The sequence below is a fragment of the Pongo pygmaeus genome, chromosome 17 (assembly GCF_028885625.2).
Source record: "Pongo pygmaeus isolate AG05252 chromosome 17, NHGRI_mPonPyg2-v2.0_pri, whole genome shotgun sequence".
NCBI lineage: Eukaryota > Metazoa > Chordata > Mammalia > Primates > Hominidae > Pongo > Pongo pygmaeus.
Genome location: NC_072390.2, coordinates 69314238 through 69337729, shown reverse-complemented (window position 1 = coordinate 69337729; position 23492 = coordinate 69314238). Strand labels below are relative to the sequence as shown.

The 23492-nt window shown below is 38.2% G+C and overlaps 2 pseudogenes; one reads left to right on the top strand and one right to left on the bottom strand.

Annotated features, from left to right (window-relative positions):
• Window positions 1-2237: 2237 nt before the first annotated feature.
• Window positions 2238-13259, bottom strand: LOC134738448 (uncharacterized; annotated as a pseudogene).
• Window positions 13260-18840: 5581 nt separating this feature from the next.
• Window positions 18841-19248, top strand: LOC129018728 (small nuclear ribonucleoprotein G-like; annotated as a pseudogene).
• The last annotated feature ends 4244 nt before the right edge of the window (window positions 19249-23492 follow it).

Here is a 23492-nt window from a genome sequence, read left to right as displayed (position 1 = left end):
GTGGATCTAAGGGATAACAGGTCTTTTCCAACCTGATTCCTCCCTTCTCCTCCACCCTCACCTCTCACCACTGGACCTCTCCTTTCCAGCCACAGTGAACTGCTTTCTCACACTTCCATGCCTGGAATGATTGGCTCCTTCAACCTTCACCGTGGAGCAGCCTTCACACACACAAATTCCCTCTTCCTCTTCATGCTTTGGCTAACTCTTAATCTTTATTCAGAGAGATTCCAGGAAAACTTCTTGACACCCTCTACCTCACACCCCATAGCTGGGTGTGGTGTCTCATTTAGGTATGTATGTACAGATATATCGTTTGTATGTGTGTATATACATATATATCACTTATTACAATGTATACTTATCATAGCACTATTACAATGTATCACTGTTTTTACTGTGTCTTTCAATAGGCTGAAAGCTATTTCAGGGCAAAGATCATTTAACAGTCAATTTTATATCCCTAACATCTAACATAACGCTTCACTTATAGTCATTGCTTGTAAATGTTTAGTAAATGAATAGCTAGATAAACAAATAGTCAAGGTCAGGGAGAGGTTGTCCTGTTCCTAAAGTACATTATGGAGATGGCCACCTCCTGCTGGAAAAAGTGAGCCATTCCTGATTTTCGCTACATTCTGTACTTGTAGTTAAGAGAAGTAACCATTCAGAGATAGAGATAGATGGGTCAATGGATGGATGGATGGATGGATAGATAGATAGATAGGTAGATAGATAGATAGATAGATAGATAGATAGATAGATAGATAGATAGATAGACACAGATTCTTTGTAGCCTAGGAACAAACAGCCTAAATAGATAGATAGATAGATAGATAGATAGATAGATAGATAGATAGATAGATAGATAGACAAACACAGATTCTTTCTAGCCTAGAATATCTTTTTAAATATGCCAGCCTAAAATATCTTTTTAAATATCCTACTAGATCTCAAGGCAATGACTGAAAGGGGTTGGATCAAAGGCATTAAAACCCAGCTATATCTACTTTAAAATTTTATAAAGAGTAGCCCAAAACTGTGGTGGTACCCAGTGTACTGCAAGGGTACCAAATATCTGTTGAAATAAATTGCAAACAAGTCTGGGTGCAGTGGTTCACACCTGTAATCCCAGCACTTTGGGAAGCCACGGTGGGTGCATCACTTGTGGTCAGGAGTTCGTGACCAGCCTGGCCAACATAGTGAAATCCCAACTCTACTAAAAATATAAAAATTAGCCGGGCATGGTGGCGTATGCCTGTAATCCCAGCTACCTGGGAGGCTGAGGTGTGAAAATCACTTGAACCTGGGAGGCGGAGGTTGCAGTGAGCTGAGTTCACGCTGCAGCACTCCAGCCTGGGCAAGAGGGTGAGGCTCCGTCTCAAAAAAATAAATAAATAAAATAAATTGCAAACAAAAATCAAGTGCAGATTAGGTCTAAACAAATTATTTTTTACTTAAGACAGTATCCCCCAACTTGAAAACTACCAGCTTCAGAATCGTAATAAGATATCCTTGAATTCACATTTACAGGCAGCATTGCCAATAGACAAACCATATGCTTCTCAAACACAGGGATGACTATTTATCAAGTATAAATCGATGATGGTGTGATTAATAAAATCCAGATACACTTAAAGATGGTATTGAATTTATAATCAGTTTATCATTAAATATTTTCTCAGCTAATATAAAATAAGTATTAATGAGTCCTTGAAAATGTTGGCATTATTAAAAGTATCTCATGCCAACAAAAGGATTCAGAATTGCTAGTCTAGGGTTCTTCATAAACTCTTCAGAGGAGGTTTGAGTTTCTGGGTTCCAGGGCCTTAATACGTATATATGTAGGCTAACCTCTTTACTTCCTTTCACAAAGATTATTAACAAAAATACTTGCAATGTATTAAGTTTTACTGATGAACATAAAAAGAATGGACTTACATTTGGAGTAATACATTTGAAGTAATAAAAGGAAAGTAAACAACTATATGCACACATGCTAAAATCCATATAAAAATCTATTAATTTAATTTATTGGGTATCCTCCATATATGTGCTCATCTACAGAGTGTACTGAAACTTTCCCTTAGCACGAAGTTAACTGAGCCCTTCAGGCCGCTTCGAACCTGCTTTCCCACTTCCACTTTATAAAGAGCTCCAAGTTCATTAACCAAGTGGTCCTTCTTTAACAGCAATAACAACAAATGGGAAGAATAGATAGGAACTCATCAGCAACTCTAAGGCAGGTTGATTACCTGGTGCTCCTTAAACTGGGGGCTCTTGTTAAATTCACTTTGCTCCCTGAAGAAAGCTGGGCCAAGATGCAGTCTGCCTGTAGCCTAGATATAATCGTCCATGTCAAGGGTTTGCAGCTGATAGTGTAAACCAAAAGAAGATATGTCAGCATCTTACTACTCAGATCCCTGCAGAGGTCTTACAACTGTCAAGGCATTTGCAATACTACACGGTACTTGGCTACCTACACAGCTATGACCTCCTGCAAATGATCACCTTGTGTACCAGTTTTGCCTTGCCATGGGGAGCTCACCTTTTCAACTCTGAGCGGCAGGGAGAGTCTGATAACTAGAGGGACTGAAGCGTCTGAAACTTTCTTTAGAAGGTACCTCTGTCCTACGGGGGAGGTGATTCTCCTTAAGGATGGAGCAGGACCATCTGTCTTCCCATGAGCAGGACCTAGAGACAAAAGGGCTTCTCAGAACTCCATGCCCAGAGGCTGCCAAATAATTGGTCCTGGTGCTCTGCAGCCAGAGACTGATGGCCTGTCTCTGCTGGGGTCAGTAATCACCGTCTGCCGGGCCTGGATGTCCAGTGGGCTGGGTCTGATGCTCTGTCTGCCTTTGTCCCCTATATGGCTGTTGCTGTCCTTCTCTTTCTTCCCCCCACTCCTCTCTAACATTATCTCTCTTTCTCACTCTGCCTCTCAATTTCTGTGTGTGTGTGTGTGTGCACATGCGCGTCTACCTTTCTGTTTCTTTCCTGTGTCTATGTGTGCACATGTCTGTGCACATCTGCCTCTGAATCTCTGTCTTGTCTGCATGTGTATGTTTGTGTGTGTTTGTCTTTATGTATGTCTGTCCTTGTGTGTATCTGTCTTTCTTTCTCCTGTGTATAGGTCTGACTGTATGTGGGCATGTGTGTGTCTGTGTGTCTTTCCTTCTATCTCTCTGTCTCTCTACGGGTCTCTGTCCCTCTTTGTGTGCATGTCTGTGTGTCTCCTATTTGTGTATGGCTGTGTTGTTTCTTTCTCTTTGTGTCACTCCCTTTTCATGTCTGTTTCTCTGTGTCTTTCTCTTTATTGGGGGCTGTATATCTGTGTGTGTATGTGTGTCTCTTCCTCTCTGTGCATCTCTCCATGTATCTCTCTCTGCGTGTCTCTGTCCCCCTGTATGTGTGTGACTCTCTCTGTGTTTCTCTCTGGGTATATGTTCCCTCTCTCTCTCTGCCTGTCTATCCTCTCTCCCTCCTTTTTCCCTTCACACTCCTGATGCAAAACACATCCCCATCAGAAGCTTTCCCATCACTTACTCTGATGGGGGTTGGGGGCTGGGGGACTAACCTCCATCAAGGTGCAAATCAGGCATTCCTGAGGGTAGGTGAGGAGTGAAAAACTTCCTTCTACCCCCCAAACTCTGATTCATTTATTTCTTTCCTGTTGTAAGTCGATTCCTGTTTCCTTTCATTTAAAAACTCCATATTTCTATTCTCTTTTTAAAAGATTTGTACTCTCTAATTTGGGATTTGTATTTAATGGTTTTCAGTTGTCACTTTTATGTTTTATAATTTTAAGCTTTAATTTGTTGGTATTAGCCTTTCATGTCACATTAAATCTTGTTTATTTTGCCTCCATATTAATTCTGATTTTTAACATTTTACCTTTGTCATATTTTGCACATACATAACATTTTTATTCTAATCATTTTTCTATTCTCTTTTCTTATTCTTCGCTTTTTAAATTTTAACTTGCTATCTTTAACTTGAGTTTTCCCTTATTTTCCTACTGATATTTTATTTGATCTGATTTTGCTTTATGATTTGTTCTTATAATGGCTATTGAGAATGATGGCCAAGAGGGTGGCAGTAGCAGTGAGACCCACACCGAAATTCGGGGTCACCAGAATCCTTCTTCCCTGCCACCCCCTGCCAATAATATCTACAGCCAACTTTCCACTCTTTCTCACATAGCTCTCCATAAACCTCTCGCCAGGTAGGCCCAGGAAGGTTTTGAGACCCAGGTGCTAGAATTTGCCAGTCTCTCTCAAAGAATGGAGGGGGTCATCCTGGGAAATGAGTGTCACTAGGATCAGATCCACCTTTGGGCTTAGGCCCTGTTGAGGAGACTGCAGAATTCATCTGTGCTTCTCCCTGGAGGCCTTGTTGGGTCTCCTTGTAGGAAGAACCATAGCCAAGAGAAATGCCTGTCTGTTCCCGGACTCACCCCAGGGGTGCCCAATCAGAGTGTTTTACTTCCCACCCAGTCTCAAAAGGCAACCTAGTCCTAAGAATTTTTAAAATCTAAATTCCACAATGTATCTCTGTCTCTCAAACCCATCATTTCATCTCATCAAGGAGCCCAGGGGTGAATTTTTTTTAAGCAAATAATTATTTAATGAAGTGAACAATTTATCTTAGTCTATGTTTTGTATATACAGGTCATCATAGATTTCTCAAAGAATGAAAGGGAAGAAATGCTACTTCACTACTCTTGAAGTTTCTCTTCATATAGAATAAACTCCATTTCTCTCTCTCTCTCTTTTTTTTTTTTCTCTCCCCACTCTTTCCCCCTCAAGTATACTTGAAAAGAATAAGTTGGGCATGCTCACTTCATCTCCTCCCTCTTTTTGCTTGGGAGCTGGCAAACCTTCCAAGAGCATGAACTTTTACTTTATGCCATAAGGTATACAAAGACCTGCCTCAACACGGGGAGGCCTATCCAATTCTGGGGACCACTGTTAGGAAACCCACCTGCCCACAATATTAGTACATTCTCTAATACCTGATTTGTTACTAATAAAAGTGATTTGGATCTCTATATATTGACTTTTTGATCTTTCTTTCAGCATTCAAAATTTGGAGCATTAAGAGAGAATGTGATATATTGGATCCCTTTATAAACAGATGAGAAGACTATTTGATTCTCCTGTTCACATGTTGATTCATCCAGTTTATTTATTCATTCATTTAATACACATTTACTGAGGGCTCCCTTTGGTCCACACACATTGCTTAGCAGAATATTGTGCAGAACACTAACACTTGGCAATCTCTCTCAAGCTGACTTATTCTCACCTGGTCTTCAGGGTTGAAGGCAAGAATGAAAAGCAAATCCTAATTACATGTGCTCTTAATGTAATGCTGGGTTCCAATAGTGAAAATATCTCATCTCCAGTGTGAATGTTGAATTCTATGGTACCCTGAGTGCCAATAATCTCCACCTAAGGAGGCAAAAACTGTCTATTTAACTTTAAGCAAATAAAATGTACACTTGTTGTCTTGGTGAAATTATTGATCACACCCCTTTGACTCTCCAGAGAGCCTAACTTGGATGATCAATCATATAGATGCCATCAGAAAATCCAATTCATTATTCAATCAAATATTCATTAAGGATAAGTATTAACAGTGAAGAACAGATGAATAAAAGCACATGGTTATACAGGAACTCCTTAGTAAGGGTAAGAGTGGAAGGTAGAGGCCATCCTTCACTCCTTCACATAAAATCTCCTAGCCCCACAAAAATCAAAAGATATTAAAGTAAATGCTCCTTAAAATGTATTAGTGAGTTCAATACACAGAGTACCATGAAAAAGGGCATCAATCGCCATGTTCTAATTAAGGGTTACAAATGATGTTCCCTAACACAACAGGCAGAAGATTTACATTTCAGTGTTTTACTACCCCCATGCCTTCCTCTGCACTTGCTTGGCAAAAATCACCCTTCTGGGATAGCAACATCCTAACAATCTTCCTTAAAAGGGTTAAAGACTAAATTTGTACACAAATGCTCACACACGAACATGACAAAATGAAGTCTAATCCTTGAAAAATCACAATGCCCTTTTCTGATTTATTATAGTTTTCACTTGTAAAAACATAAAACAAGACTTTTGCTATGATGACATAATGAGTAAATTCCAGTCTGGTTTTAGTTCTTTCTTTCAAGATGGAGAAAGGTACACGCTACTTAGAGCTAAGCCCATTCCATCTGTATATACTATTGTTGTAAATCCATGAAACTCTGGAAGAACCACAGTCAAATCATTATAGAAACATGCTACACAGCTTGTCTTTTCTTATGGTACCCATATAATTGATCATCCAAACCAGGTTTTCTGGAGAGTTAAAGACGGTGATCAATAATTTCACCAAGACAACAAGTATACATCAGGGGTACCCTGGACAAACTGGAATATGGCCACCCTACTGATGCTCCATGTCTCCCCAGCTACCCACATTCACATTGCACTGAGAGGCAATCTGTTATTTCACACTCTTCCAAGGGCGGCACCTTCCACTATGCATTACCTGAGGATGCAAAACTGAAAACCTAAGCAAGGATTCCAGACCTTCCATCACGGTGATAACATCTTTACCACTTCTGAAATATTCTTAGCCTCTTTTCATGCACATCTTGAATCTTTCTGTCTCATTAAACTCAGAAACTACCCTGCAGGATCTTCATGGTTTCCTCTGTAGCAACTGTACCCAGAAAGCCATTAGGACTGAGTCATTTTATGTTATTAACAACTGAAGCAAAATGAAAAATTCCTCCCATTTGCTTCTTTTTGCATTAAAAAGCAAATCCCCCCCCAAAAAAAGGTTTAGAGATAAATTACCTTTCCACATCCACTTAACACATAGTGCATTTCATTTGCATTAAAATGAAAATGTGGCTGTCGTAATCCATTATAATTCTGTTACAAATTCTGAGTGCACTAAAGGTGAGGGCATTTTGATACTTACAAAACAAAAAGGAAAAAGAAACCCCATTAGCCAACATCCTACTTAGCAACTTAGCAATTCATACAATCATAATAATAATTAACATTTATGCAGCCCTCACCAAGAACATGCAATTTTCTATGTCTTTTACATGTATTATGTCACTTCTTCCTCACAACAACCTTATAACGTCAGTGGCATTATTCTCCCCACCTTACAGATGATGGAATTCAAATCTAAGTTGGTTGAGAAATTTACCTAGGTCCTCACAGCTAAGAAATGGCAATGATACAATATAACCAGTTGAGCATTTAAAAACAAATGAAAAGAGAACTCTCACAGGCATCCAGTCTTTTCATTAATTATCTATATCAGAGAAGTTTAGTTCCTAAATCCACATTGAAGCCTCAATCAACCATTGAAAACATGATTGTATTATCTGCAGCAAATCTCTTCCCATAGAAAGAATGGGTGAGTTTATGACTCTTGAGAGATACAAATTATAGCAAGTTTTCTGTTAATTATATCATAATCTTTCTGCCAATACATTATAGTTTCCTATGGAAGACTAAAATTAAAGGAAATAAATTAAAGAAAATAAAAAACAACTCAATTTCAACAAGATTTTGCCATTAGGCAGAATATAAGATGTACTTTTGAATCCATTATCCAACTTTTATTATATATACCTATTAGTCAATTTTCCCTGGACTTAGCTGACTGCTGCCCTAGAAACACAAATATTCATTCTCTCTTTGTGTCATAACTTCAGGGTGATATGTGTTTTCAGATATGGTACATAATACATACCTTCAGGGTGATACATGTTTTCAGATATGGTACCTACCTTAAGTTACCTGGAAGCAATGTCCCAGTTACAGAAAAAAATACATCATCAACATTCAAAGTCTGAAGTCCATCATGTGTGGAAAAGAAGAGCAAGAAAAAATCTTCATTCCCCACATTCTTTATCCAGTATAGTACATTTTTAGGGAAGAAGATTACTTGGCCAGCTATAACACTGTACGTGTAACTACTTCACCATCATCATCAACCACCCCAATCTATGCTGTTCCCTAAAATATAAGCAGAAAAACATAACCAACATCACTTTGGAGCAATGCTTCTCAACATCTTTTCATTACTTTCCCTTTAAGGTATGCTTTTAGACTTTTTTTCTATTACCACCGTATGCAATTTTAATACTGTACGTATACTGTAGATCAGTATACTGTATAAATCCATTGTTTATATACTCTATGCATATCTATTCTTTATACATAAAAAGGATAAGACTTTTGTCTCCCTCAAAAGTTGTTGCCCCCTTGGGGGCAATATCACCTCCTATTAAGACTGCATGTTTTACACTTTGGGAGGCCGAGGCAGGTGGATCACCCAAGGTCAGGAGGTCGAGAACAGCCTGGCCAACATGGTGAAACCTCGTCTCTACTACAAATACAAAATTAGCCAGGCATGGTGGCTCATGCCTATAATCCCAGCTACTTGGGAGGCTGAGGCAGAAGAATCACTTGAACCCGGGCGACAGTTGCAGTGAGTGGAGACTGTGCCATTTCACTCCAATCTGGGCAACAAGAACGAAACTCCATCTCAGAAAACAAAACAAAAACAAAGACTGCATATTTTAAAGTTTAAAAAGACTGAAGCCACTTGGGGAGGATGTGTGCATGTTCTTAGTTGGTTGTACAGGTACAAATGTATGTGTTTGTGTGTATGTATGCATACAGATATGTGTGTGCTTTCCAGATAAGAAAAAGTCTGCATACAATTTTAACAATAACAGCTAACATGTAGTGCCTTTAATATATGTCAGGTATTCATGTGATCACTTTACTTGATTCGGGTTGATTATTCCTTACATCAATCCTATGAAGCATGGTAATATTATTATCCCTATTTTACAAAAGAGAAAACTATGGAGAGAACATATTTTCCCAAGATTGCTCAGCTAATCAATGGAAAAGCCGAGATTTGGACCTAAGCAGTCTGGCTCCAAAGTCTATACTTTTTATTCATACTAAACCATATTTTGATTCTGCGTCTATAAAATTCTATACTTTCTCATTCTCTAATCTGTTCCTCAGTATTACCCTGTGAGGTAGGCAGAGAAGATACCATTATTTCTGTTTTACCAGAGACTCATGGTCACATACTGGAGCAGCCACAGGGGCAGATGAAAAAGAAGTTTTCATTCTGTCTACATAGACATGTATAACTTGAATCCAGATGGGTATTAAATATACAGGGAAAAGGTGGCCCTCTAAAGAGCTCTCTCTTCATCCACAAGCAGGGAGCAGCAGCAATGTGTACCTATTCATATCAGGGCACCAATTACTCCAGATACAGAGCAGAGATAGCATGGGAGTCAATGCGATCTTCGTGGTGAAGCCAGGTACACCAGTCAGCTTGCCCACCCTACTCTCAGGGTCCCTTTCCAAAGCTTCCATGAAGACACTCAGAAGCAGAAGCAATCTCCCTGGATGACTGGAATAAAGGGACTTCTTCACATCCTGTTGCTTGGTTTCTTACCCTGATTGTGAGAAACAGTAATCCCACAATTTTCTGGATATCTAGAGAATATTCAACTCCATATAGCTCACATTATGAACTCTCAGGACTGCCTGAACAACCTCCTCAGGCTGAGCTGGGTCCCAGAGCCTATTTTCAACTAGAGAAGGCTCCAGATCAATTTCCCTAGCTTGGAGTTTCTTTTTAGGGGTCTCCCCCCAGGAAAGTCCACTGAGTTGCCTTTTCTTTTTCCTACTGCTCTGCCACTGCTCAGTCAAGGCCATGAAAATGAATGTTTTAGAGATTATCCTCTTTCACATATTTTGTCTATGTGGAAAAAGACAAGAAGTCAGAAAACATGAGCTTTGTCCCAGTGAATCCAATGACTACAGTTTACCTTTAGAAAACCCAACTAATCTCTCTGACTTCCTGTTCTCTTATAAGAAAAAAAAGAATAATTTGGTCTCATATAAAGGAAACTCTAATCTCTCTGTTGTAAATTCTAAAATTGAATGCATTGTCCAAGAATAAAAAAGATGGATTTATTAACTACAACAAAAACATCACATAAAATTGGCTATGCATCTTTAACTAGATCACCAGGGAAAGACCAAACTCTGAAAGTTCTGTGAGGGCTTAGTCACTACTGCTTCCCCAGTGTCTGGAATGCAAAATGAAACCAATAAATACTTTTGGGAATTAATGAATTATTTGAAATTCAAGTAAGGACACTCATTTTACCTCCAGCTATCTCTATTTCACTAGACTTCAAGAACATTCTGAAAAATCTGAACCACAAAAGGGCATCCAATTGGCCTGATCTTAGAGACTCCAGACTGACTGAACACAGCAAACTACTTTGTTATTCTGGTTGCTGTTATTTTCCTTAGAGAAAAGCTGCTGTTTCTTTGATCATTAGATCAGAGCTGCCGGTTTTAGCTTTGGCTCATAGGACCAAACAGTGGTCTTATTTTAACAATAGTGTGTGAAAAATGATTTCATACTGAAGAAAAGAGTTCAAAGTGATGCCAAAAATAATTTAAACAAACACACTAATGCTTAAAGGCACTGCTAACTAATCTAGTTAAATATATAGCCAAAGCCTGAATGTTTGTCTATCTCTTAGTTAGTTAAGCAGATTTTGTAACAACTAAAATAATACTCTCAGGACAAAAAACATAGATGCTTAAGAGGAGAGTGTGGGCAAACTAGTTATACCTGAGCAAGACAGTCATGTTCATTGGCGTTGAAGTGCCAGTGAAGGGCCTGGAGGCCATTGCTTTTTATCCTAAGGGTCCCCAGAGTCATTTGTGATCTCTGACTGTTCAAGCTGGTGCCAAAGGCCTCTTCATTGCTGAGATAGTCTTTGACATTGTTCCTGTACCGGGCCCACTGGATTGTACCACCAAGGAAGTCAAACACCTGGAAAATCATAAACAAGCCACCATAAGCATGGAGGCCACCTCCTAAGAGCATGGGGCCTATAGAGTAAGAAGGAGGCAAAAGGGAAAAGGCAATGGTGGTGAGGTGAGTTTTGGAGTCCCAGAAAGGAAGAGGAGGAATAGGTCTGTAAGAGTCCAGGAATGGCAGTAGTAACACATGCAGTGCTATCAGTCTAGACCCTGTTAGACATTTAAAGAGACACCTAGGGTGGCAAGAGAATAGGGGAATTTCCATTTGTCCACATGCAATTCTCTACTCTAGTCAGACATGGAACTATCTACTGAAGAACATTTCTGTCTGAGGTCAACATCAATGCAACTCTCCCCTCTTCTCTATCTCTCACCTTCCTTCATCCTGGCTCACAGTTCATCCCTTCCAATAGAGAAGAAAGCTTAGTAAACATGCAATGAGAAGGTGGTTTTAAAGTTGCCATTAAGAATAATTATTTTTCCTAATGTGTGTAATTCATACTTTAGATTTAGGTAAGTGATTAAGAAACTGAAATTCTGGATCAATAGCTTTTGATACTATGGGAATCATTGTTTGCAGAGGCCAGGCTTCAGGTTTGAAATGAATGTCTGCATGAGTTGCTAATATAGACCAAGGAGAGCATCAGCACTCCTACTGCTGTGATAATGATGCAGGCCAAAAGACACACCAGGAAAATGCTCACCCGTGACCACAGCCTCTTCTTTTCCTAGGGAAAATTAGAAAGCCATTATTCTCTACTTAAGACACATTGGAAATATTGCCTCCTTTCTCGGTTCTTAAATTTTTCTTTATACTAACTTCAACTAAAATTCACTGACAAACGTGATGAAAGGAGCTATTTTTTAAAGTATACTTAAAATGTATGTTTTAATTATTTCATGTTAAATCAGGACATGATCAGAGCAGGGGGTACTACATTTCTTAAGATGATAGCTGGCTTAAAGAGTTTTTCCTGAGCTCTGTGTTAAGGGTCTTAAGGGGAACTAGTCTCAAGATATAAACACCAAAATGCTGCATTGTAAAGAATACTAAAGATTCCAGCTTAGCTTCTATGTCTTATTTTCCTGATGAGGAAATTGAAGCCCAGGGTGGAGCAATGACTTGTGGAAAGCCACACTATTATCTGTAATTGTAGGTGTAGAAAGAATTTCTCCTGATTCCTCTGTTATTCCACTAAATCAAAGTATTATGACTGCATATCATTTCAGGATCATTAAATTATCTTTTTTGTTTTAGAACTCGAGTCTCGCTGTGTTGCTTAGGCTGGCCTCAAACTCCTGGCTCAAGAGATCCTCCTGCCTCAGCCTCCCAAGTAGCTGGGACTATATAAGTGCACAACACCAAACCAGATCATTAAAATGTAATACTCATGATCCAGCATTATCAAAGGAAAGCTTACATTTACACACAACTGTAAGGTCACATTTACACTTTTAAAAGAAAATGATAGCATATAACTTTATATATTTAAGAGTAATGCTTTGCTAGACATTAGTATTTCTTCCTTAATCACTGGCCTTCATCAGTGTTTCTCAAACTTTTTTTTTTTTTACTACATTCACATCAAGAAATACATTTCCCCCTGTGATCCAGTATACGTACAGATATACATGCACAAACACACACACACATATATACATACACACTACTGAAACAAAAGTTTCACAAAACAATATTCGTTATTGTATGAATTTTAAAATGGCAATTCAAATCCACCATATTGATTTCATGACTAATGGATTACAACTTGGAGTTTGAAAACCTCCTGGATCCCTTTAAATAGAAGACAGGAAAAATTATTATTCTGCCTCCCCAAATTGATAAAGCAAACACTAAAAGAAGGACAATGAAAAACCAGCTGAACAAATAAATAAATAAATAAATAAGTTTCCCCTTTTAACTTGTCTGAAGCTCACTGATTGCCATGATTAAAGACAGTGTCCCTAGAAAATCCCAGTTAAGAGGCATATATTTTACCTGGAGATAAAAACCATTAAGCTGAAAGCACTCATTAATACTATAAGCAACAATTCAAAGGGAGTTGGGCCATTAAAGAGCTAAATGGGTATGAGTTTAGAGTTTATGAGAGGGGGCAAATCAAGAAATGTTCATAAGAGGAGATGCTATCTTTCTGAAGAAGGTCACTTAAGAAGAACTGATTTAAAGAGGGGTTCTTGCTTGAGCTCTGCATAAGGTCTTGGAGGGAACTAATCACAAGATATAAATCCCCACCTTACCATTCTAGAGATAGTGTTTATCGTCCCCATAGACAAACTATTCTGTGTTGCGTCTTCACACATTTCAAATGCTGAGCTGTCCATTGGCAAAAAGGAACAATCAATTCACTGAAAAAGGAAGGAGGGGAGAGGAAAAGATAGCTCTAGCAAACTGGGAGATCCCAGAGGAGAAGAATGAGGATTCTTAAGTAAGGGCATACTTGTATAGAGCTGAAAGTGAAGGACATGAAATAAGTAAACTATCTATTCAATCATAATTTTGAATTAAAAAAAATCCTTGAAAGAATTGCCAAATTAAAGACCAATAAAACACTTCCTTTAGTCCCCAACTCTTTGCCCACTGATGACACCTATAGAGATAGTAACAATAATAACTCACACTTATCTCCTTCTCTTACTATGTGCTAAGTACTGTCCTGAGTGTTTTACAAACATTATGTTATATCATTCTTACAATGATTATCAGGTGCTATTATTATTCCCATTTTACAGAAGAGGAAGCTGAGGTATAGGGAGGTGTGGTAACTGCCCCAAATCACAGACAGAGCCAGTTTAGTGTTGGAGCAAAACACCTTTTGTCATAATATTCTTCCATGACATTGGTTCTTTTTGGCATCAGATCGTGGTGGCTTAGCCTAGTAAACTCTTTTTTTTTTATTCAAATCAGTCTTATTTCTTAATAATGTAGTTTTCCTAATAGTTTATGAAATAATCCTGTTACCTAAAAGTTAATCTTTACATAAAATTCATTTTGCATCTTTTTTCCTGGTGATGAATGGTGGCTGAGTAATCTAAAAACCCCTACTATAATCCACAAAACAGTCAGCCACCCTTCTTTCCTTCATACCTTTGGACCTTTACTCCTTCAGTAAACATGATGTGTGCCTACTATATTCCAGGCTGTACACCACTCCTGTACAACATTAAGAGAATTTTGAATAGCTCATAATTTAGGAGAAGAAGCAGAAAAGAAAGCAAATAACTACAATAAAATGTGCTAAGCGTTATGTAGAAATATATACAAAATCCTGTGAGTATACAGAAGACTGATTGTATCTGAGAAAGTAAGAAGGCAAGTCTTCACTGAAATTGCAAATGTGAGCTGAGTCTTCACATCCCAACATGGCCACACTAGGTGGGCACACTTAGTCAATTACATTCTAGTCCAAATTTCTGACTTGTCTCTAAGCGGCTCTATGACAACAGACCGTATGGTAAGAATGTAGACCCTATCTATATCAGGCAGCCTAAGCTCCAAGAAAGGCTGCAGGTTAATCTATGATCAAGTGATAGAGAGATGACCTTGAGGCTTTCCTGCCATATTTGATCAAATCTAAAATACATATTTTTCCACATTTTAATATCTCTGAAAATGAGATGTTTTAAAATGAGTGGTCTTTTTGACTCCATGAAATATAGTGTGACCACTTTTCTTTGGTCTTATCTGACAATAGTACTATGTGAATCTTCAAAACAAGTTTTACACTACTTCACCATTTACTGTTCTTTCTTGGAAATGTGAAAATGCAGCCTTCTGTCATAAGCATTATCTGGGGGCTGTGCTTAGCATTCATTTAAATGGCAAGACAAACAAATCATCAACTAAACTACACTAAAACTCACTGACGCACTGAATCAGAGAAAGCTGCAGCTGGATAAGGTCATTTTGATCTTTTTTTTTTTTTTTTTGAGACAGAGCTTCACTGTTGTTGCCCAGGCTGGAGTGTAGTGGCACAATCTCGGCTCACTGCAACCTCCACCTCCTAGGTTCAAGCGATTCTCCTGCCTCAGCCTCCTGAGTAGTTGGGACTATAAGCACGTGCCACCATGCCGAGATAATTTTTGTATTTTTAGTAGAGATGAGGTTTCACCATGTTGGCCAGAATGGTCTCGATCTCTTGAGATTGTGATCCGCCTGCCTCAGCTCCCAAAGTGCTGGAATTACAGGTGTGAGCCACTGCCCCCGGCTGATCTTTGCAAATAAGGAGCCCAAAGAGGCTAAGGATTTTCCCCAAGGTAACAGAGTAAGTCACTGGCAGAGCAAAAATGAAAGCCCAGCTCTCCCACTGTCAGCCAGAGCTTTCCCTACAATTTCTGTTTGCTGCAGGAGAACTTCATGCCTTTGATATACATGTAAATGGTTCATGGTGAATTGAAGCCATACAGCTGAAAGCAGGAATATTTTTAAAATCATTTTAACTCACATGAAGGTAATTCTATGGTGTAGTGCAGAGGACTCTCGCATCACCACCAATAAAGGGGACCCTAGTTTTTCACATAAACCTCAGAAATGCAGTGAGTTTTTTAGACCACTCAGAAATGCTTGGCAGGCTGGGAAGAAAATAGGCAGAACTGTAAACTGAACCAGATTCCACAATAGGAGCCAAATCACCAAACAAGTGCCAGATGTATAGAAAGAATAGAAAACTGGTGACCCTACTTAGATTTCCTTGTAACATATCCAATCACCCACCTAATAATTACCTTTAAACAAGAGCCATACTACTTATATGTTGTGGCCATGGACAAACGTGGACTAATGCCTCAAAATTGGGAAGAACAATTAACAAATACATGTCCAATACTCCTGTTTTCACTTCAATGTTTAAATTATTGTACTTCCAATCATAAACACCAAAAATATTTCCTGAGGTTCACTTATACTTTCAAATGGAATACATGCTCATTTCAAACATAACTAGGACATACAAATATTTTTATTTACCAGTACCCAGGCTTATGCCCAAAATATTTAACAACCTATTTAACAACCTTGTTAAATATAAATTTTTAACAAAATATTTACTTAAATATTTAAGAACTTAAATACTTCAGAACAGAAGCAGTTAGCTGATATGGCCATGCTAGCATGTACTAGATGAACATCCATTCTGCAACCAGGGCACAAGTGCATAGTGAAGTGGTGAAGAGTCCAAATTCTGGAGTTGGACCACCATGGTTCAATTCCTAACCTCACCATTTATTGACTGTGTGGCCTGGGGCACGTTATTTAGCCTCTCTAGGCCTCAAGTTATTCATCTATATGATGGGTCTGATAACATTGCTCTCATAAAAGTCTGAGAGGATTAAATTAGTTAATGGATTCAAAGCTTGGGCCTGCATATAGTAAATGTACAACAAATGACAGTCTCTTTCCTTTTAAATAAGCACAAGTAGGCTTGCTCCACTTCAATAATACCTATATTTTAATTGGTGTAATAAGGACGCTCCAAATCCATTAAACAGATATTACCCTTCCTAGTAATTCAAAGTACTGCATCCTTACACATTACTTTGGACAATGCATAGAATTACTCTTATTTTACAAATTAGAAAATTAGAGTAAAAACAGCTCCTTACATTCAGCTCATAGTAGAATTGTAACTGAAACCCTGGCTTTCTTACTGCCATTCCAGGAAGCTTCCCATTTGGACTACATCTAAGCACTACAGAGCTGTGGCAGTGTCCCTTATCCTTTAACCATTTTGTCATCTTTAAATGATGGCTTAACATCATTTAAACCATAGTCACTTTAATCTCCAAAATGGGGGGCGTGGAGAGGAGGGCAAGGATCCTTAATATCTATGTAACCATCAGATAGCCACCAAAACTTTATTTTTTAATGAAGGTAACAGAAAATTATCATTAGAATATCACAGTAAAAATTGCTGCAGCAAGATCCCTTGATGGGTGCTAAAATTACTAATTGAAAGGTAAACTGTAAACAATATTTGCATATTCTTAAAGTATCTCTCCAAAATATTTGATAATTGCCAAGGGAAAATAGTAATTTTATTTTATTTTAAAATTTTTTTTGTAGAAATAGGGTCTTGCCATATTGCCTGGGCTGGTCTTGAACTCCTGGGCTTAAGTGATCTTCTCACCTCGGCCTCCCAAAGTGCTGGGATTCCAGGCACTTTAGTGTCACCATGCCTGGCACTTCTGGTGAGCCACTGCAGCTGTCTGGAAAATAGTGATTTTATAGTGGAGGATTCTGGTAGACACCACCTTAGCCAAGTGATCGAGTTTAACATCACCTCTAATACACATCGACATCACATACCCACCATTTGCTGCAGAGAAGGGCAGATCCCCTCCAGTCTATGGTAGCCTTCCCTAGAATGCTTAATTTCAATCTAATCATGAGAAAACATTAAAAAAAATGAGTGACATTTTACCAAACTACTGAACAGTAATTACTGACTCTTCAAAAGTGACAGGATTATAAAAAACAGAAAGACAAGAACTATTACAGATTGGAGGAGACCAAGGAAATGTGACAATTAAATGAATTGGATCCTGGAACATAAAAATGACATTACAGGAAAAACTAGTGAAATCTGAGTAAGGTTTATAGTTTATAGTATTGTGCCAGGTTTTGAAAATTCTTTTATCATTATGTGGATGTTAACATAAGGATAAGCTGAAAGAAAGTTATTCAGGGAATATCTCTGCAACTCTAAAGTCTAAAATCTAAAATTACCTCAAAATAAAAATTAAAAAGAAAGAAAAGGGAAAGGAGGAAGGAAAATCATGAAAAATATCCATGACATCTTTTCCCTGGGCACATGGCTACTCTATATTTTCCACCATCCCTTACAGTCAGGTTTTGCCATGTGGCTGAGTTTTAATCAACAGACTATGAGCAGTAATGCTGTGTGCCATTTCCAGGCTCAGACTTTTAAGAAAAGAAGGTAATCCCCCACTATTCCCCCTCACACTTTCAGCAGGTGAATGCAGTGATGCCCTGGTGGGAAGGGCAGATCCATTAGATGGAAGGAGCCTGGGTCCCCAGGTCACTGTAAAGGAAACCCACCAGACCAGGGAAAAACACCCTTTTCAAACTCTTGCATATACAAGGAATAAAGTTCTGTTGTATTGTACCATTATACATTTGGTAGGTCTATCTTTTACTACGAACTAAAACAAAAAACATATTGATAACTTTTCTAGCTCTTATTTCTCACTAGGGTATGCTACAACTTTTATTATTTGAAATGTTTATCTCTATCACAAGGGCTAGACATAACTAATAATAAATTTGGCAAGTACAAAGAGCTGCTGATTGCAATATCTGTCAAAGGGAGAAACTGAATATATAAGATATAACTCTTCATTATATGATTTGAGTTTATTTTCCTGGAATATATCCAATCACAAAAGAATATTGTTTTCCTCAGAAAAACTGAGCCAAGTAGATTCTTCTTTATACCATACTGGTAAAGGAGAAAAAGCAATGCTACTAAGTTCCAATAAGAAATTTCCCCCATCTGTATGTTAGTCTACCTTTATAACCATCAGGTGGAAAAGGCTGATAAGACAATGTTGGGCAATTCTTTCTAATTACTTCCTTTGAAATGTCTACTACTAACAGGACTGATCAATATTCTCATTATGCAAATGTTTCTTATCTATTGTTCAACTTTCATATGACCACTGGATATCAGAGATGTATGAGAATGTACTATATAACAGACACTGGGAAGAATTAGTAAATTTAGAAGACACAGACCCTTGCCTCAAAGATTTTACAATGTATGATACATTCCAGCTAACAAATATACAAGGAAAATTAAACAGGAAAAAAATGTGTTTTATGGTATCCTGAAAACAAGATGGGAAAGTCACCTTACTGGTCCCATAGATAAAACTTAAATAGAGACGCCGGGCCGACCAAGGGAGCATAAAGGAAGCCGTGCATTCCGTTCCAAGGCATCTGTGAGCCCGCGGAGTATACACCATGAGCAAAGCTCACCCTCCTGAGTTGAAAAAATTTATGGACAAGAAGTTATCATTGAAATTAAATGGTGGCAGACATGTCCAAGGAATATTGAGGGGATTTGATCCTTTTATGAACCTTGTGATACATGAATGTGTGGAGATGGCGACCAGTGGAAAATAGAACAATATTGGAATGGTGGTAATACGAGGAAATAGTATCATCATGTTAGAAGCCTTGGAACGAGTATAAATAATGGCTGTTCAGCAGAGAAACCCATGTCCCCTCTCCATAGGGCCTGTTTTACTATGATGTAAAAATTAGGTCATGTACATTTTCATATTAGACTTTTTGTGAAATAAACTTTTGTAATAGTCAAAAAAAACTTAAATAAGTACTTTAAATATTTTATCACCTCAAAATCAATGCCATACATTTAAATTCCTTTGCAGGAGAGGCTCAATACAAATTCCCGCTGCTCCCACCCCCACCATTACCCATTCCGGAAACCCCTTGCTCTCAGGAGAACCCTAACCCTGCAGGCATTGGGTGGGTGTGGGCTTCTAATACAGGCATCAGAGAATGCTGGGAAGGACCCCTAACCTTGTGAAGTTAAAAAAAAATGAAAATGTTCTATTCGTTCAGCTCTACTCTACATAGCAATATGACTTTAGGCTAGTTCCTTAACCGTGCTAGGTCAGTTTCATCATCTGTATACAATTATGACAGGATTAAATGACTGTCTAGCTTTGCCACTTGAGTTGGTGATATAATTATTTTGAGAAATAACATCAAACTGCTAGCTTCCCAACATTCCCATTTTTCAAGATTCCATTGAACATAATAATAAAGATATTCAGGCCTGGCACGGTGGCTCATGCCTGTAATCCCAGCACTTTGGGAGGCTGAGGTGGTCAGATCGCTTGAGCACAGGAGTTCAAGACCAGCCTGAGCAACACAGCAAAACCCTGTCTCCACCTAAAATACAAAAATTAGCCAGGCATAGTGGCACATGCCTATAACTCCAGCTACTCAGAAGGCTGAGGCATGAAAATCACTTGAACCTGGGAGGAGGAGACTGCAGTGAGCCAAGATTGTGCCACTGCCCTCCAACCTAGGTGACAGAGTGAGACTGTCTCAAATAAAAAAGATATTCAACATTCCAGCAATTCGTTTCCCCAAATAAGTACTCCATATATAATGTATAATGCCAATCTAATGGCACAATAGAAGGTAAGTCAAACTTCAGGATGGCTACTGAGTGATCATATGGACAAGACCAGCTGAGTCTAGCTACAGAAAACTTCTGTTATAGTTCATGTGCATTCACTCAACAAATATTAACTGAGGATTCACTATGTCCAGGACACTGTTCTAGATGCTTCAGTTTTACTGGTAGACAAAACAGACAAAAATTCCCTGCCCTCGTGTTGCTTACATTCTAGTAGGAGTCAGAATTAATTCAGAATTAATTAATAATACTACGTTAAAAAGTGATAAGTACATAAGAAAAAATTAAGCAGGGGGAGGCAGGAGTGTGTGATGTCAGAGGGAGCCATTTTAATTAATAAGGTGATCATATAAGCCTTGTCTGGAGTTTAGCATAGGGTTCCATGCTAGTATCAGTTTTATTGATAATACAATATGTGCCCTTAGGCAAAGAATATAGATTCCTGTGCCTTATTCACTCTTCAGATAAATGGGTAAAGTCATAAACCCCACTCCTTGCCAACAACTCACTTCAGGAGTAAGAATTCTTGTTTCCTTGGAAGAAGATTGTATCTACATCTAGAGTAGGAAAAAAAAAATCAATAGAATCCAGAATATTCTGTTGTTGCCAGACAGCAATGATGCTTTCAAGAATGTCAACACAATAGAGGCTTTCAAGGGCTCACACAAAGCCAGACTGTGACAAACTGAGCTTCAAATATGTAATAGTTACATTGCAGTTAATTGGAATATATTAAACCTATGAAAGGTCCCATGTTCACGTGATACTCTAAGGTTAAAAGGTAATATAGAGTGTTGATAAATGTAGTTGTAATATAAAAGGATAAAGTAATAGAATATATGCTATATTTTATTTATGTATTTATTTATCTTATATTTATTTATTTATTTTTTTTTGAGATGGAGTCTTGCTCTGTCGCCCAGGTTGGAGTGCAGTGGCACAATCTCAGCTCACTGCAATCTCCACCTCCCAGGTTCAAGCAATTCTCCTGCCTCAGCCTCCTGAGTAGCTGGAATTACAGGTGCGGGCTACCATGCCTGGCTAATTTTTGTATTTTTAGTAGAGGCAGGGGTTCACCATGTTGGCCAGGCTGGTCTCAAACTCCTGACCTCAGGTGATCCGCCTGCCTCAGCCTCTCCAAGTGCTGGGATTACAGGCGTGAGCCACTGCGCCCAGCCTATATGCTATATTTGAATAAGTAGAAGAGTATTACTATAAGAACTTTGTTTCTTCTATTAATGATATATCTCTTTATAAATTATGAATATATACTTTTTCTGTTTAGGCACAATAGGAAACATAGAGGAGGGAACCACTTCAGAAGGTTGTGATAAAAATCCAAAGAGAGATTTGAGACAGTATTTTAGAAAAATTTTAACTCACCATAAAATGGAAAGGATTAGCAGTTGTCTCTTCTTCTCCCATTCAGGGGGAAATAAATATACATTTAGATTTCTCACACTCCTGGCAATGCCTCTACATCACTCTTCCTTCAAATCTTCACCTGCCATATTTGCTACAGACCTACTGCAGAGAGATGGGATAAGATCTATCCATTAATGAACTCCTCCTTCTAGTTAAAACTTAGAGATTTTAGGTATTTCTTCTAACAGATGATCAATCCACTGGAAGCCAGGTTACTGTTCAGACTTTATTGACACTTCACTGGGCTTCACAGACCTGTAACAGTCTCTTCCTTTGACATCATCTCCTGAACTTGCATACCACAGATGAATTTTTTAAGATACAATGGCAAAACCTGAGTTTTAAGAATGGAAAAACCAAAGAAACAGCAAGTATGGTCCTAAGAATGAAGCAATCAATTAAAGGGCACCCTTTATCAAAGCCATTACAGCACACTAATGGATCAGTTGACATGCATCAAGTGCTCATTCTATAGAGATAGCATGCTGAGGAGCTGAGAATGCCAGAAAACATAAACCACGATCTCTACCCTCAAAAAGTAAGCTGAAATTTTCCTTTTCATAGAAGCTACCCTGGGGAAAAAATAAACACACTGCAGAGAAACCTCTGTATCATTCCAGTGCCCAATGGTCATACCAATGACCCAAGTACATAATGTGAGATTGTGGGTAATGACTGCAGGATCTCTGAGGCAATCATACAAGTTTAGAGGAACTTGTTTTGAATAATGGTCCGTGTATATTTGCTGACAAACACTGACGTTATGGCTACCATTCGTGATGGCACAGATGCTCACTTCTTTTGCGTTCTTAGTATGAATGAACACTGTCTATAAACATGGACTTCTTTTGTAAATTTACAAAGCTTTAGAAGCAAAAGAAATTATTTCTTAAAAAATAACAAAACTTCAATGGTTGCAATTTCATTTCTGGGTGGGCCACTTAATGCCTCCAAATACAGCAAGTTCCTTCTGAGCATGGTTCACTGTTTTTACCACCAACGTGCTAAATGCCATTTCCTTTCCTTGCACACATCTATCAAAACTCTCTAATATCCTCAGAACTAGGTTAAGTGCTCCTATAATACATTCTCAACACACCCTGAATGTTTCGTTCAAAGTGTTCCTTTCAGTTAATAATTGTAGAATTATTGGTTACATTAATGCCTCCACTGCCAGATTATAGATGGCATAGAGCAGAAACACCATCATTAAAGTTTAGCATAAAACTTGGCACTTAGTAGGCTTAAATGAATAAATGATTGACTCTTACATGATACTTATAATTCAGTATAACCATATTTCTTACCCTAAACCACTAACAAGAAGTGACCAATACATCCAGCCTTCATCATTCTCTCCTTCTCTTACCTTTCTAAAAGTGTTGTTAACATAGGAGAAAATTTAAGTGGTCAGTTAAACCATATACAGTATGGTTTTATAACACATAGAAATGGTATAGCAGTGCCAGATGCTAAATAAGAAATATCAATGTGAATTCATGTCATTTTCCACCTCCATTACTACCAAAAACAGTCCAACAACAGCTGCAGTAGCTATACTTTTGCCCTATGTTCACTCTCATATGTTTTGCTAGTATTCAGACTACAGTACTTTATACTATTCTTTACCATGAGGAGCAAGAACTCTTGTTCCTTGGAAGGAGGTTGTGTCTACATCTAGGTTAGGAAAAATCAGCAGAGTCTGGAACATCCTGTTGTTGCCAGACAGCAATGATGCTTTCAAGAATGTCAACATAATAGGAGGCTTTCAAGGGCTCACACAAAGCCAGACTGTGACAATCTGAGCTTCAAATATGTAATAGTTATATTGTGGTTAATTGGAATATATTAAACCCGTGAAGGGTCCTATGTTCACAGTGATACTCTAAGGATAAAGGGTAATAGAGGGTCTTGATAAAGGTAGTTGTAATACAAAAGGATAAAGTAATAGAATATATGC